The sequence below is a fragment of the Gallus gallus genome, chromosome 4 (assembly GCF_016699485.2).
Source record: "Gallus gallus isolate bGalGal1 chromosome 4, bGalGal1.mat.broiler.GRCg7b, whole genome shotgun sequence".
Lineage (NCBI taxonomy): Eukaryota > Metazoa > Chordata > Aves > Galliformes > Phasianidae > Gallus > Gallus gallus.
Window position 1 is genome coordinate 50,948,806 of NC_052535.1, and position 13,809 is coordinate 50,962,614.

Consider the following 13,809-nt stretch of genomic DNA (forward strand, 5'->3'; position numbering starts at 1 on the left):
CCAGTAGAGCGCACCATAGTGATGTTACTAATAGAGAAATGGCATGGACATTTCTGTCTATGACCTGCTCACAACAGCCATTCTGATTTGATTTCTCTCCTATTTCCTGATAAAATTAGCAGTGGCTGGTTCTAATTTAAAACCTCCTTACAAGATGTGAGTTTTCACATAATAAGAAAAGAAAGACATAAGACTAAGTACATTTCACAAGAAAGAAAACAACTTTCATTGTGAAGATGTTGGGTTTCGCACAAAGTAAAGCCTGTGCAGAAGCTTGGGGAGCTTCATGCAAACCAAGTGTGCAAAGTACAAATACTAGAAGAATGAAATAGCACTAACTGTAGTGACCGTGTAAATTAGAACGATGACTTTAATCATACTATTGGCCCCAAAACAACTGCAGCTTAAATGCCATTTGAGATTAAGGTTCTTATTTGACAGCTAAAACTGAAAATGGCCAAACTTTTCTGAGGGAGTCAGCAAATCCTGAACTCTAACTTATTTTAAAGGACCTGAGGGTGGCTCAGATAATTGGAAAGAATGCAATAGACTAGTAACCTGTCACAGCACAGAAGTGAGAAATACCTACTCTAAATCCAGATTTTCTGGGCAGTTAACTGTTTTTCTGAGCACAGACAATTTGTACAATAGCAGTGACTACTTAACATACATTTTAAAATTAAAATCAAATCAAAATGGTGTTTAGCACACACATTTGCCAACTGCCTTATACAGCAAATTGCACCATCTGAATATTCAAATATCCTTCTTTCTCTGTGTGCAGAAAATAAAACTTCAGACCAGAACATTTTGAGCAGAAACCAGCACTCTCAGCCACCAGTGCTTCAGCTGATGATGGCTCTCCGTTCAGGGTTGTATCCTGCCTGCTCCATCCCGCTTCAGTGAGCAACCCTGAGGGCCCTGGGAATGAGGCAACCCATGCTTAGGGGATGTACGCCTACTCCTTGCCATCCAGCAGCCTCATTAGGTCAAGAGAATGTTACTACTCTGCAACAGAGGGCTACGAGTGGTGGAAAGCAAATAAGACAGCAGAATAGCCCTACACAGACCTAAATCTTCTGGTGTACATGCTTAAGTATTACCGTAGGAATATAATATCGATCAAGGGTCCACCTGACCCTGCACCCTGTCTCCATTGGCATCCATAAGCAAACACTCAGAATGCATGATGAACAGGATGAGTACTGAACAATCTTTTCCCAAGCAAACCCTATGCCTCTACCTGCTTTCAGCCAAAGGGACTTCCTGAACCAGTTAATGTTTCTGGTAATTCAGTGGCCTCCAAACAACTTCTCATCCAATCACTTAGTTGCTCCTGAAAGAAATTCTGGACAAAATTCAAGAAAGTGGACACAAAGCAGGCAGACTGAAGTGAAACTCAGCTTCAGCAGAGCTGAGTGCAGACTGGTACTTGACTGAGACCCTTGCGGGTATGTGGCAAAAGCACAAAGTGCATAAATTGGATAAATGAGAAGTTTGCCATCAGGGCTCCTTGCAATATGAAGAGTTGGCTTGTCTTCAGAAGCTGGAGTATTTTAAGACTAAAATGAAATGTAGATAGAAGCATTATTCCAAGAAGCCGACTGTCAGCAGCATCACAAGCAACTAAAGAACCAGTTCAAGCTACATAAACATAACTTTTGATCACATTTAACTATTAAAGGCTTCTGACAGATTATACAAGAGAAACCAAAGGAACACTGACCCAGCACCAACCAGTTCCTGCTATCCTAGCTTTTCTGATTCTAGATGCATTGCAATAGCTAGCGTAAACAATATTGTTGCTTTTCTTTCCCTCTTTAACTGCACTGTCTGAACTTATCCTTCCATCAGAAGTTATTAATAAAAATGTACTAGAAATATACTAGTGAAAAAACTTGTTTCTACCCTATCTTACGTACTTAACAGAGCTCAACTGAACATTTAATCTGAGCCACGGTATCAAGTCATGCTGCATCACCGTATAATAGATTCTTACAAATTGTGTGATTAAAATAAACAACAAGTCATACATCATGCAGACAGGACAAACTATTCAAGTCAGTTTACTGATATTACACACCTAATCCCTAATTTGTCTTGTCTCAGTGCCTTGGTTTAACATTCAAAGGTGCAGATTATCAGATTGCTCTCCCTGAATTCAGTTGCAGTCCTTACAGCAGAGTGGTTAAGTTAGTTGCGGGTAACTCCATTTAAAAACCCAGACATAACCAATTAATTTTGGATACAAACAAATGATACTTAATATTTCCTCTCTGCAGAAGGGAATTCATACGCTTGGTGACTTTAATTATCACTCAGTAATTTCGTAAAGCTTCTTCTTCCAAAGATGTGACCTTTTGAGAAACTCAGAGTTTGAGATTTATGAGAACGTGCTACACAGACTACTTTGTGGTCATCACTGATCCTATTTGAGATAGTTGCTTTCCTTTCCTTTTATTGCTTCCATTTGCTGCCTTTCACTATCACAGCCTAGTAGCTGTGATTTCCTATGACCTTGAGGATCTCCAAAATATTATTCCTTGCTTTCAGCATGTGACTGGTAAGCAGAAGAGCAACCTGGCTCACAACTCAGCCACACGCCTGAAACACCCCAGCAAAGTTGGCTCCCTGCAACTCCTTCCTGCTGGATGACTGTCATGGGAGCTGCCACTCATGGAGAGCAGCTGGAGATGTGCATTTGTTGGATTTGGGTCAAGGCCAGGACTGCAAGTCAGGGGCAGAGAGGGAGTCTGTACAAGTGCCAAGAAGCAGGGGTGCTATTATCCCACGAGAGCAGAACATTCACTACCAGCTTTTTTAACGCCTGTGGGGCTGAGTCAAGCTCTCTCTCCTTCTTCTGAGATTTGCAACCTATAAATCATGAATAGGCCAAGCAGGTCATTGTCCTGGGCAACTGTGTTGCCCTGAGTGAGCAGGAGGCATGCTGCAAATGAATGTGACACGAAGTTCAGACTCAGGGATAAGCCAGAGCTCAAATCCCATTGGTGCGGTGACAAAAGTTATGGGCAAAGTGCTGCTGTGTTTTTGCACCTCCCTGGTGCTAGTTTGCTCATTAAGTAGAGACAGAAATAAAAGTCTTTCTTGACTCTGGAGGCAAATGGTGCAGGGAGGAGGGGGATGGATGCTTCCAAGTCCTCCATGAAGCTGACTGCATCACCATGCTAACTTTATCTTGCATTTTGACAGGAAAACAAAAAAGTGCATGACACAAGAATTTACTTTCCTTTAAGAAGCATCTTAAAGATGCTGGTTTTAGCTTCATCTTTTAAAGTTATTTTTTCTCCTTATCTGTGGCATGGATGGCTTCCCACTAGATACAAAAAGGACCCAAGTGCTTCTCTTCTGCTGCTAACACACAAAGCTCCTATTTTAGGATGAGCTTACATAAGAGCTCCTCCATTTGCAAGCCCTCCTTCCCTTCATGCAGATATCTCCAGTAATTATACTTAGCTTCATCTTTAAAGCCCACCTGCTGTCTGCACAAATCAAGATTAGCAAGATGGTTTGTGTGCTGTGGGTAGCTGAGGAATGTGAACAGTAACACACTGGGAATTGAGCAAAGCCATGATGAGAAAAGAATTCAGGATTTATATGCAGCAGTTGAGTCCAGGCAGGGATTGGTCAGAAATAGCCCCACTGTATGACTCAGGTGGATAACAGGGACAGGCAGCTTCACAGAGAACAGTAGACACATGCGAAAGATGTTTTGCTAGAGGCTGATCTCTAGATGAGTAAAGCTTAAAAAAAAAAAAGACACCGTTTTAGAGAGCAGGGACCTGATATCTTCTTTCACCAAATGGCCATCTCCTATGCAACAAAGAGAGTGCAAGAGACTGGACTGCTGGCACCACTGTGTTAACTTACAGCTCCACCACAAGTAAGGGAAGCCTACAGTTGTCCACTCCAACTGGATGGCGTGAATTCTTGTTCCACCAGTTCACATCCTGCTCACAGCATTTTCCACCTGAGCATCAGCATGACAGTCAAAAATCAGTGACTTGTTTTGCAAAGATGGGACTGCACACTTGGGTGCTCTCTCCCTATAGACACAGCAGTGGGGGTGCATTTTGTATTGCATGGAATAACACAAGAAAGCAGCACTACATCTGTGTAAGCAAGGATACAGGCAACGCCAGAAAGTAATTGTGCTACAACACACTCATGTCTAAATATGAGAACAAAATGTTTCAATTACAAGTGTAACACCTGGCGCTTAAAGCAGATCCAAGCAAAACAAAAGCAAGGAAACAAACACAAAAATCAATCAGATAAATTAAGGCAAACTAACCATGCAAAATGCATTAACTTGTAGGAGTGCATTTTGCAGTTTTTATGGTTCCTTTAAGAAAGGCCAGCTTAGACTCCTCAGCACAGCATACAAAATAAACATGCACTCAATCAAGTACAAAAGGCATCCATAAAATTTCATTAGTAGTACTTAAATCTAACAGCAGACTGAGAGACTCACAGTTTAGGGCTACTGTGACACTTAGAAATTAACTCCTCATTTCATCTCTATCACAGACAGGAGATCTCATCCAGCGTTCCCTCATTTTGCCTTAAAACTTGAACATACATAGCCCAGCTATATTCAAAGTAATAATTTGTCTACATTTAAAGATTTGAAGTCCATAAAGATCCACTGCATCCTCTGGGAGGCTGTTCCAATGATTAATACATGTCTATTAAAAAAAAAAAAAAAGCAAGAAAAGAATTCCTTGTCTTCATGTTGAACTCCTGTATTTTCAGTTTGTAGCTTCTAGCTCTTGTTACAGAGTTTCTGAAAATTGAAAAAAAGGAAAAAAAAACCCTAGAATCTATTAGTATCTGGTAGCTCCTTCTCCAGTGAAGTGAATATGAAGCATGCATACCCCAGTATCGTGTGTCTTTTAGCTTTCTCTTGAGTGGGTTCAATCCCCAGAACTCGCTGAGCACCTCACCAAAGGCAACTTCTGAAGAGCCTTACTGACTTTTGCCAAGAATAGGACTTTTCAGTAAGAATGATCAGAAACCAACTACTTTCTTTCTCCACCAAGAGTAATGGCCGGTCTTAAAGCTTTGTTTCCACTTAAGAGATAACAGGTCAAAGGAGGATTTGGAAAAGGGATTTTTTCTGGAGAAGAACCCAGGCCAGAGTCCTACGGTGGAAGTCAAGGCCTGAGGAAGAGACAAAACAAGAGAAATCTAAAAAGTGACAGTGTAGATAAGAAAAGAGAGCCACGCTAAATCTAGGAAACTTTTTTTGGCACCCACAGACAGGGAGTCTGAACTACACGTGCCCCAAAAGCAGGGCTGTTGATTGCTTTGGAGTGTAATGGGGTTCACATGTTTTCATTTCATCTGACAACCATCCTCCTCCGGAGGAACCTTTGCAGTGAACGTTGCATCAAACCAATACATTTTGGCAAAAAAAAAAAAAAAAAAAAGTTGTTTTGACAAATCACTACTTTGCAGTAAAAAAAATACAACCACCAAATAAATAAATAAATAAATAAATTCCCAAAGATCTCTTATCTAAGCACCATCAGCAAAAGGCAGCTACTCAAACAGTTCAAAAAAAAAAGTTTGATACCACACTGTTTTTCTTCCAACCAAACCTGGCAAAAACATTCCTTTACATAAATTAGCACAAAATCCACATTTGCCAAGGCAAAAATACTCTGTTATTTTTGAAAGCAGGATGAAGAAAATACCATAAAATCCTTAAATTATTTATTGCCAAAATAGTGTTGTTTTCTGGGTTGTATGAGAGGCATGGCTCATCAGCTGATGGAGAAGATGTAATGTGGTTTTCCAGTGATCATCACAAAGCTAACGGAACACTATGCATTGTCCAAAAAAGAAAGACAAAACCAAACAGCCTAGAGAATTAAGCATCTCTGTGCTTTCCAGTCTGCAGCGGTCAGTTTTGCAAGATTTAATGAGTAGGCAGTGATGCCTGCAAGTATTATCAAAGCCCTCAGGGTGCTGCAGGATGATATTTAGGTGCCCAGACATGGATTTGGGAGCTTTATAATACTCACCTCTTCTGCAAACTCCAATCACAAAAGCCAGATCACATTCTGGTAATCCTGCAAGAAACAAAAACAAAACAGCACATTTACTTGATGAGCACCTCTGCCATCACTAAACTTGACGTTTCTGCACATTGTTTTGCACAGTCCTCTTTCATCTACACCTTTTGTGCTCTCAGCCTTACATCTTAACCAAATTATATTTCCTATTCCCAGTAAACATTATCAATCCAACTGCAATTTTTCTGTGCTCACATGACCTGATAGTGGGATTTCCTAAACATTGTAAAGAAGCCAGATACTAGGATCAGTCCTCATGAAATACTGCCTGGTTTGGCAATCCCTACCATTGTATCCAGATTCACCTTCTGAAATTTTCTTCCCACCCGCACCCACACTGGAATAAGCAAGCCACTAAGACACGTTTGAACTGTGCTGCTTCCCATGCACTCATTTTCTGCAGGATGGATATTTAAAACCTTTCTCCACATTAGAAGCCTATTATCACTTCTGGACATGACCCTGCATCACTGGACTTCAGTTTCTGACAGAACAAGTCAGAGAGACAGTATGTGATCATTTAAAGATGCTCACAGGGGCCAAACTCAATTTGCAAAAGCAGGGAAGAAAATTAAGTCACATTAATTTTTACTGACATGAGCTAATTTATGGAGATTTAAAATCATGAATGTGAAAAAGGATAAAGGGATGCAGAATTAAATACAAGTTTTGCTATAGATAAGTCTGAGTACTGAACAGAAAGTCGTGGTTACAGGGCTCTGTTTTGATTTAAGTCCTGGGAAGGGTTGCAGGCCTACCTTTGGCAAGATACTTTCTGCTCCCCATCACTGTGCAATAGCCATAAATCCTATCTTCCACTAACTCCTCTCAGACCAAAATTCCCCAGAGTAGTAATCATCCCAGTATGATTGTACAGCACCAAATATAAAGGCATCTTGTCCACTTTAGACAACAGTGAAATATAAAGAACAGTGAAAACCCAGTGTGGTGTCCCACAGCTCCTCCCGAAAGCATCAACAAATGCAAAGGTCTCAGGCCTACTCATAAAAGCATTAATTTTCAGCACAGAGCACTCCTCAAAGCCAACAAACATCTGCCAATTTAGAAGTCTGCATCCATGTGAACCTTGCCAATGTTGGCCATGCTGACAGCAAGAAGGAACTTGTCCCAGTTTTCACCCTACTTGGGGAGCAGAGCCCACTGCGGTGCAAAGACACCTTGGTCTTTCCCAGGGAAATCCTTTTTTCTTCCCCAGAACATGTATTCTCTATCTCGTCTCAGTGAATATAAGTCCTTCCAGACCCAAAAAGGAAATGAGTATCAATTAACTGATCCTCACCCATGGACTTCCAAGTGCCAAAGAGCAAGAAGGATATCATCCAGTAGCAGATGGAAAAGGAGAGATTTGTTTCTGAGCTTGGGAACCTTTTTATTTTTTTTATACAAACCTCATGAGATCACTGTGCTAACAGAAAGGGTTTTTATTAAATCTAGTAAGTCACAGTAGTGCCGTAAGAGTGAAAAATATCAATCTACAGTGTATGAAAGTGAGGAAGAAGGGTGAATTGGAGGCAATTACAAAATGTTAATTTGTCAGCAAAGGAACAACTTTTTAAGGGAAGAACAATATAAGGCTGACAAACACAAAAAGAATAAAAACCATAGCACGAGCTTACCAAAGAGAGATTATACAAGAATTAGTTGGCAGCTTTCTCTAAAAAGATAACTCATTTTTTAGATAAAGGGCATTCAGAAATGGAGTCTATTCAAACTTCAGTGAAGCAGTGGTTATAATGCCACAAGGGAAATACACAATGAGAAAACGAGGACTACCGCAGGGATTGAAAGCAGCTAAGAAATCAACTAAGAAGACAGAAAGCAACAGATTTCACTGGAGAGGGATGAACAAGTCTGGAAGGTAAAATCAAACAGGCAGGAGAGGGGGACAGGTACAAACTAGGGCTATGTGAATGGCAAAGATGGTGGCCAGCTCAGTATAGGAGAAGAAACTAACTTCCTGTGTTATATGTAGCAAAACAGAAGTTGAGGGTGTCCACAACTTCTCCTCAGCTCACAGAAAATTCCAAAGATGGCTTTTCAAACCAGTGTTAACTTAAATATGGATGGATCTGTCTCCATTATAAATAAGCTTAGTCAAAAAGTGTGATGGCTTCTAACAGGAAAGGTGCTGATTTCCAGCAGACCTCTGCAGTAGAAATAAATAGGGATGTAATAAATGCAGATTGGGAAAGCAGCAATTGCACCTGTCTTCTCCATTGCAGTATATCATTTTTCTTAAAATGAACAAGAAGCATTGCCTCTGATTTCTGAAATACAGTCAAGTTGCAACATGATTTTTCCCAAACAGATTTTAAACACAGATATTATCAATTGTTTTAAACATGAACTCCTGATGATTGAGATAGCCCTTCTGTTGTAATTACAAATGATTATTTCAACCAAGAGAAAAAAACGTATCAGCATGAAGGCTCTCTGTTTTCTGTGGAAACATGTACAGTTAAGGCTGAGGCAAACTGCACCACCGCTCAAGTCCAAGGGTGAAAACTCTCATGAAGCCACTGCTCCCCCACTGATCCATCAGTCCTGAGCTGCTCTGTGAGCCCTGCAAAACTCTGTCCAACGGTGAACATGAAAACAAGACCGATAGCTCTACTGGGAACCGAAAAACAGAAAACTCAATAAAGATATTAGTCTGATGGAACAATATAATCTCTGCCCCTTGCTAATCTTTCCAGGTTTCATGGGCTATAGGGGAACTGGCTCTCGTTTTCCTCCAAGAGATAAGACACTTTTATCGGAGCCTCTCCATTTACCAGCATTTCCACTATGCTACAGGCATCTGCCTATAGTATATTTTTTTCTTTCAAAGATACTCTAACTTGTATACATCCAGTTGAACTTTCAGCGAATGTTCTTAGCTTCAGAATCTACCTTCATAAAGGGCATTTGCACCCAAAAACATACTTCTTTTTTCAAATATAGTAGCCAGCTTAACAAAAGATGTGCTTAGCTGCCAGCATGTTTTGACCATCAGACAGTATTGCCAACAAGATTTCAGGCTGCGGAAGGTGATGCCTTGAGGCATGCAAGTTGAAGAAGTCGCATGGTCATCCAGACAGATATCCACAATGTGGTTGCAGTTTCCTCATTTACCAAAAAGCACACAACCACTCAGAGGAAAAGCTCCCAGTCACTAGATTTGCAGTAGTTCAGACAGGCTTTCACAGCAAAAAATGCTTTTTCCTATTGCAGAGAACATGAACTCCTCCAACGCTGTACACAGAAACAGAATTTAAGATAAACCAAAAAGAACTGAGAGAGCTAGCAAGAAAAATCTACTGTTTTGAACTTCATCTCTTGGGAAGGTTTGGGCTACTTTCAAACTTGCAGTAGTAAAACAGTGCAATAATCCTCCTTGGATGTGTAAGGTGCAGCAGAAGCTCCAGATGCCAGCACTCATTTCCTGCTTCATTGCATAGGCGTTGCTTCATTTCTTGTCGTTTATGAAATTTCCCCCCCTACATTTTGATGGTTTCCTCATGACCAAGTCTTCAGAGGAGCTGGTAAAAATGTTCTGACTCAAAAAGTCATCCTCATAAAATGTGAAGTTTCAAAGAAAATAAATAAATCAATTTCCATCCAAGAAAATGTCACTTTTGACAGGATGCACAGAATTTCTATTAACTCAAAATACTTCTAAATAAATTCTAAGGACTTTCTGCTTTCAAAAGATTGAAGAATAGAAAATTGGGTTGTTTGCTTTTTATATGTCTGTAGCTGGATGGAATCAAGAAAGGCCAGGAGGAGAAGGGGAAGCACAGACTAACTTCCCTCCCTCTCTCACCATGAGTTTCATGCAAATCTTGACAGAAGCTAGAGGAGGAAAATTAATTACTGGCAACTTGTAACACTGAAATTTCCACTATTAACCGCTATGAAGGCACAGAATTAAATGCATCCTACTTACTACACTATCCATTTTCCAAAACTGGGTAAGTATTGATAAGTCGTGCAAAAAGGTAAGCAACAAAGCAAAGACACATACAAATGTTTATAAATTTCATTAACAGCACAGAAAAAAAATTGAGTGTGAGCTTCTCTACAATGAAAGGACACAGAAGATAACAAGAAGGGGATGCCTGGAGAGAGGAGAAATGCCTCTTCCTTCATTTCTCCTTTCCTGTCTGCAAACACACTTAGCAAGCAGCAGAGATGCACCTAAGAGTACAACAGAAGACATAAATGCTGAATTCCAACAGAGTTGTTGTGTCCTGGGCTAATTCAAAATGCATGCGCACTTTGTGGCTCATAGATGTATGACATTGCCATACACAGGGCAAAGATACTGAATGGTGCTGATTCTTGAGGATGGCCAGCAGAAATCAGCTTTTCTCCATGGCACAAAATGGGATTTTGTGACATGCTGTTCCTGAGTATGCTGTTTTACCAGGTTAGAACGGCTCAGCCATTTCCATGTTGAACCTGGCTCAATACTAAGAGGAATTTACTACTTGCCTCAGTGTCCTTCACCTGTGCTGCTGCCAAGCCAATACTTTGTGCTCTCTTCCCACTCTTTCAGAGAAAATTCCTGCTTCTCCAAGTGCTTGCTAAGTACTAATGAAAAACCCATTTGGTCTGAAAATAGAAGGGAAGGTAATATTTGTCCAGTGTGGATACTGTTTGAAATTCCCATTTTTGAAAGAGCTCAGCTGCTCTCCTCAGTAAGAATTGCAGGAAGCTGAGTTCTCTTGGAAATTTTACTCCTAATACTACAGTAATAAACAAACAAACCAAATCCCTGCATATTTTTTGTGCTTTATTTTTATTACTGATTTCATGGGAATCACAGTTAGACCAGATTGGATCTTTTTATTTCCAATTCCGCCACTTTCTCTTATTATCTAATGTTCTCTGGTACTGGCTGGAATTTTTCCCCTGATGGCTACATGAGTCTGGATAGGGCTTTCTATTTTCAGCTGCCTCTACTACTATCTTCCCAGGGAAACATAGAGCCCTATATTCTCATTTAAGCCATGCATAGAAACAAGGGTGTTATCATGGAAAAGAACAGATTTGCTCCTCCTGTTTTCTGCCACGAACAGACTTTGGTAGATCTCTGTCCCTTTGCCTGCCAAAGGTTGCTGGCTACCTCTAGCTGGTCTCAGTGAATTGACAAGGGAAAGTCAGGAAAAGACCTCAAGGCAACAACCAAAACATTCCTCCACTTAGTTTAACTGCTGTGGTCCCCTGCAGGTGGAGTAGGTCTTCACTGACACTTTAATTTCCTTCCCACTCCAAATCACTCTTAAGAGTTAAACTTTCTCTGTCAAAGTACAAATTAACATGCTGAAAGAACTGACTCTGATGGGATGGAAACGTCAGGTTTATCTTTCAAGCCCCAAATGCTATTCCCCAACATGTATTTGCAAACTGGCAGTTGCGTAAGAGCAAAAGATGCCCTGAGAAGCGCGCGTGCGATAATCACAGTGTAATCACTGCTGATGAAACTTGATGTTCCTTCCATAATCGCTGTAATTTTAAGTGGATTGAGTGCCATTTAAGTGACAAGAGTGTTATGATGGATGAAATATATGCTTCCAAAGTTATATCAGCCTCTTTGACATTCATGGAATGGAATGCTTAGTGGCATTTCATGTTTGTAAATCTTTAGAAATAAGTTAAATATGTTAATTACCACTGGAAAAATCTCTCAAGCTGAAGTACTCAATGACTGTATCACAGTTGTTGCTAGTGCTATATTCTCTTCTTCCTAGACACTGAGCAAGCATGACATCTCAGTTCAGTGATCACTCTCAGGATTTGCATTTGTTTGGATGTTAGTTCTTCCAGGTAAGCCAGTAAGCTGGTAACCAGCTCACACTGGCTGCTCTTCCTCTTGCCCACATTTTGAGCATCCTGAGCTGCAGGCTCAAACTATTGCACGCCTCTCCTTGATGCATCAGCTTGTCTGGGACTAGGATCTGGGACCAGAATCAGTGAGATGGTTGTACTACTTCAATTCACACTCCAAAAAAACAGGATCAAGAACGGTGAGATGTTGAGCATCACCTGATGGCAGCCTGTGATGTGTTGGAGTCAAAACAGGTAGCAGGATGAGGCTAGTGTTACTGATGGCACCACGTACTCTCAGATTTGAGGTATGTTTTCCTGCATACAGCCAAAGACGGAGAGAAACCATCCATGAACCATGCTGTGAAGAACGGCTTCCCATTTCTGTCCTGCTTCTCCAGCAGACCCTAAACAACGCATTTACACTGCAAAAGAGTTTCCTGCTAGAAATAAAAAATTGCGGGATAGTATCTCTGAGCCAGGAACAAAAGTCACCAAAACAGGGCAAGTGATAAGACTATTAATTTTTGGCACCTTGGCAACAATTTCAAAAATTATCCATGTGAGATTCCTCCAAGAATTGCAAGCAATGAACAACAGGTTAAGGCAATTGACTTCTTTAAAATTTAAAAAGTCTTGCCTGAAAGTGATGGGATATTATTTAAGCATTTTTAAAACAGGCAAAAATATCACAATGAAGAAGAACATTGTGTAGATTAAACCTTCACATACTCTCAGTAATTATTTTCTCTACCCCCCTGACCAGCTTCTGCAGAAGGTAAAATTGCTTCATTTTACAAAACTGGTACTCCCAATTTGTTATTTTCAAGTAAAGCAAAAAAGAGAGCTAAGAGCACACTAGCCTGAGAGTACAGGATGTCTGACTGGCATGTCAGTCTAATTCAACTCTTCATATTAAGAAATTATCCTCAGCATTACGAGACAGAACTGCCCACTCCCTAGCAGGGTAAGGGAGCCAGGACACAAGACCCTAATCCATTTCAAAGCCGCACATCAGGCACTGACCAGAAACACAGCACATCAAAGCCAGCCCATCATTACTGCGCGAAGTGACTGAAACTCACGAAATGAACATTAATAAGTTAATGCACTTATTATTTGTTCCCTTGTAACTGTCAGCAGTTGTTAATTGCAAATTACAAGCTGTAATTCCTATTTTTGTGACTCAAGCTGGAGGACTCACTTGCCAGCAGCCTCATTAAATGCAGGCGGGCTCCAGGAAGGCAGCAGAGCCCAGGCATAAGGCCTGAGCCGGGGACAAGGCTTCTGATACAGGACAGTGACTGAAAGGGATCCTGTTTTTCATTGCCAAACCATGTGCTTCACTTTGAACGTGAGCCCATTCTTAATTTTAAGCATATGCTCAAGTGCTATGCTGAATGAAAGCCTTAAATCCCATACTGAAAACTCTTAAGCGTGTTACATTAAAGCAGCTTAATTGATACTGAGAGGATTTTTGTAACCTGAAGTAAACTGCTCACGAGGATGTTTGCAGGATTGGGTCCTACCCAATTCCAGGCCAATGACAGATCTGTGATGTTGATATTGCCTTTGGAATATTTTCCTTGTAGGCTGAATGCATTTCCATCAGATATAGACTACATTTTACGAGCAAAGTATTGGCCACTTTGATATGAAGGAAAACCCTCTGGGCTGTATCATTCTCTGTAATAAAATAAACTAAGATAGAAGTGAGATGGAAACCTGAAATCAGTAAAGTGACCGAGCTGCACCATAAAAGCTATTTACAGGCTTGAAATAATCTGATCAATGTGCAAGTCAGAAAGTTTTGCAGTTAAAGGCACAAATCTTAGAACCAGCTCCACACCAGTCAGAGAGAGATTCTTAAATTAGCTTC

At 40.6% G+C, this 13,809-nt stretch overlaps 1 long non-coding RNA gene across 1 annotated transcript in view; it reads right to left on the reverse strand.

Moving 5' to 3' along the window:
- Positions 1-13,809, reverse strand: part of LOC107051722 — a 106,790-nt gene that overhangs the window by 58,552 nt on the left and 34,429 nt on the right. The window contains exon 3 of the long non-coding RNA XR_003074791.3: positions 6,048-6,095. This is a non-coding gene — a long non-coding RNA (uncharacterized LOC107051722). The remainder of the gene's footprint in view (positions 1-6,047; positions 6,096-13,809) is intronic.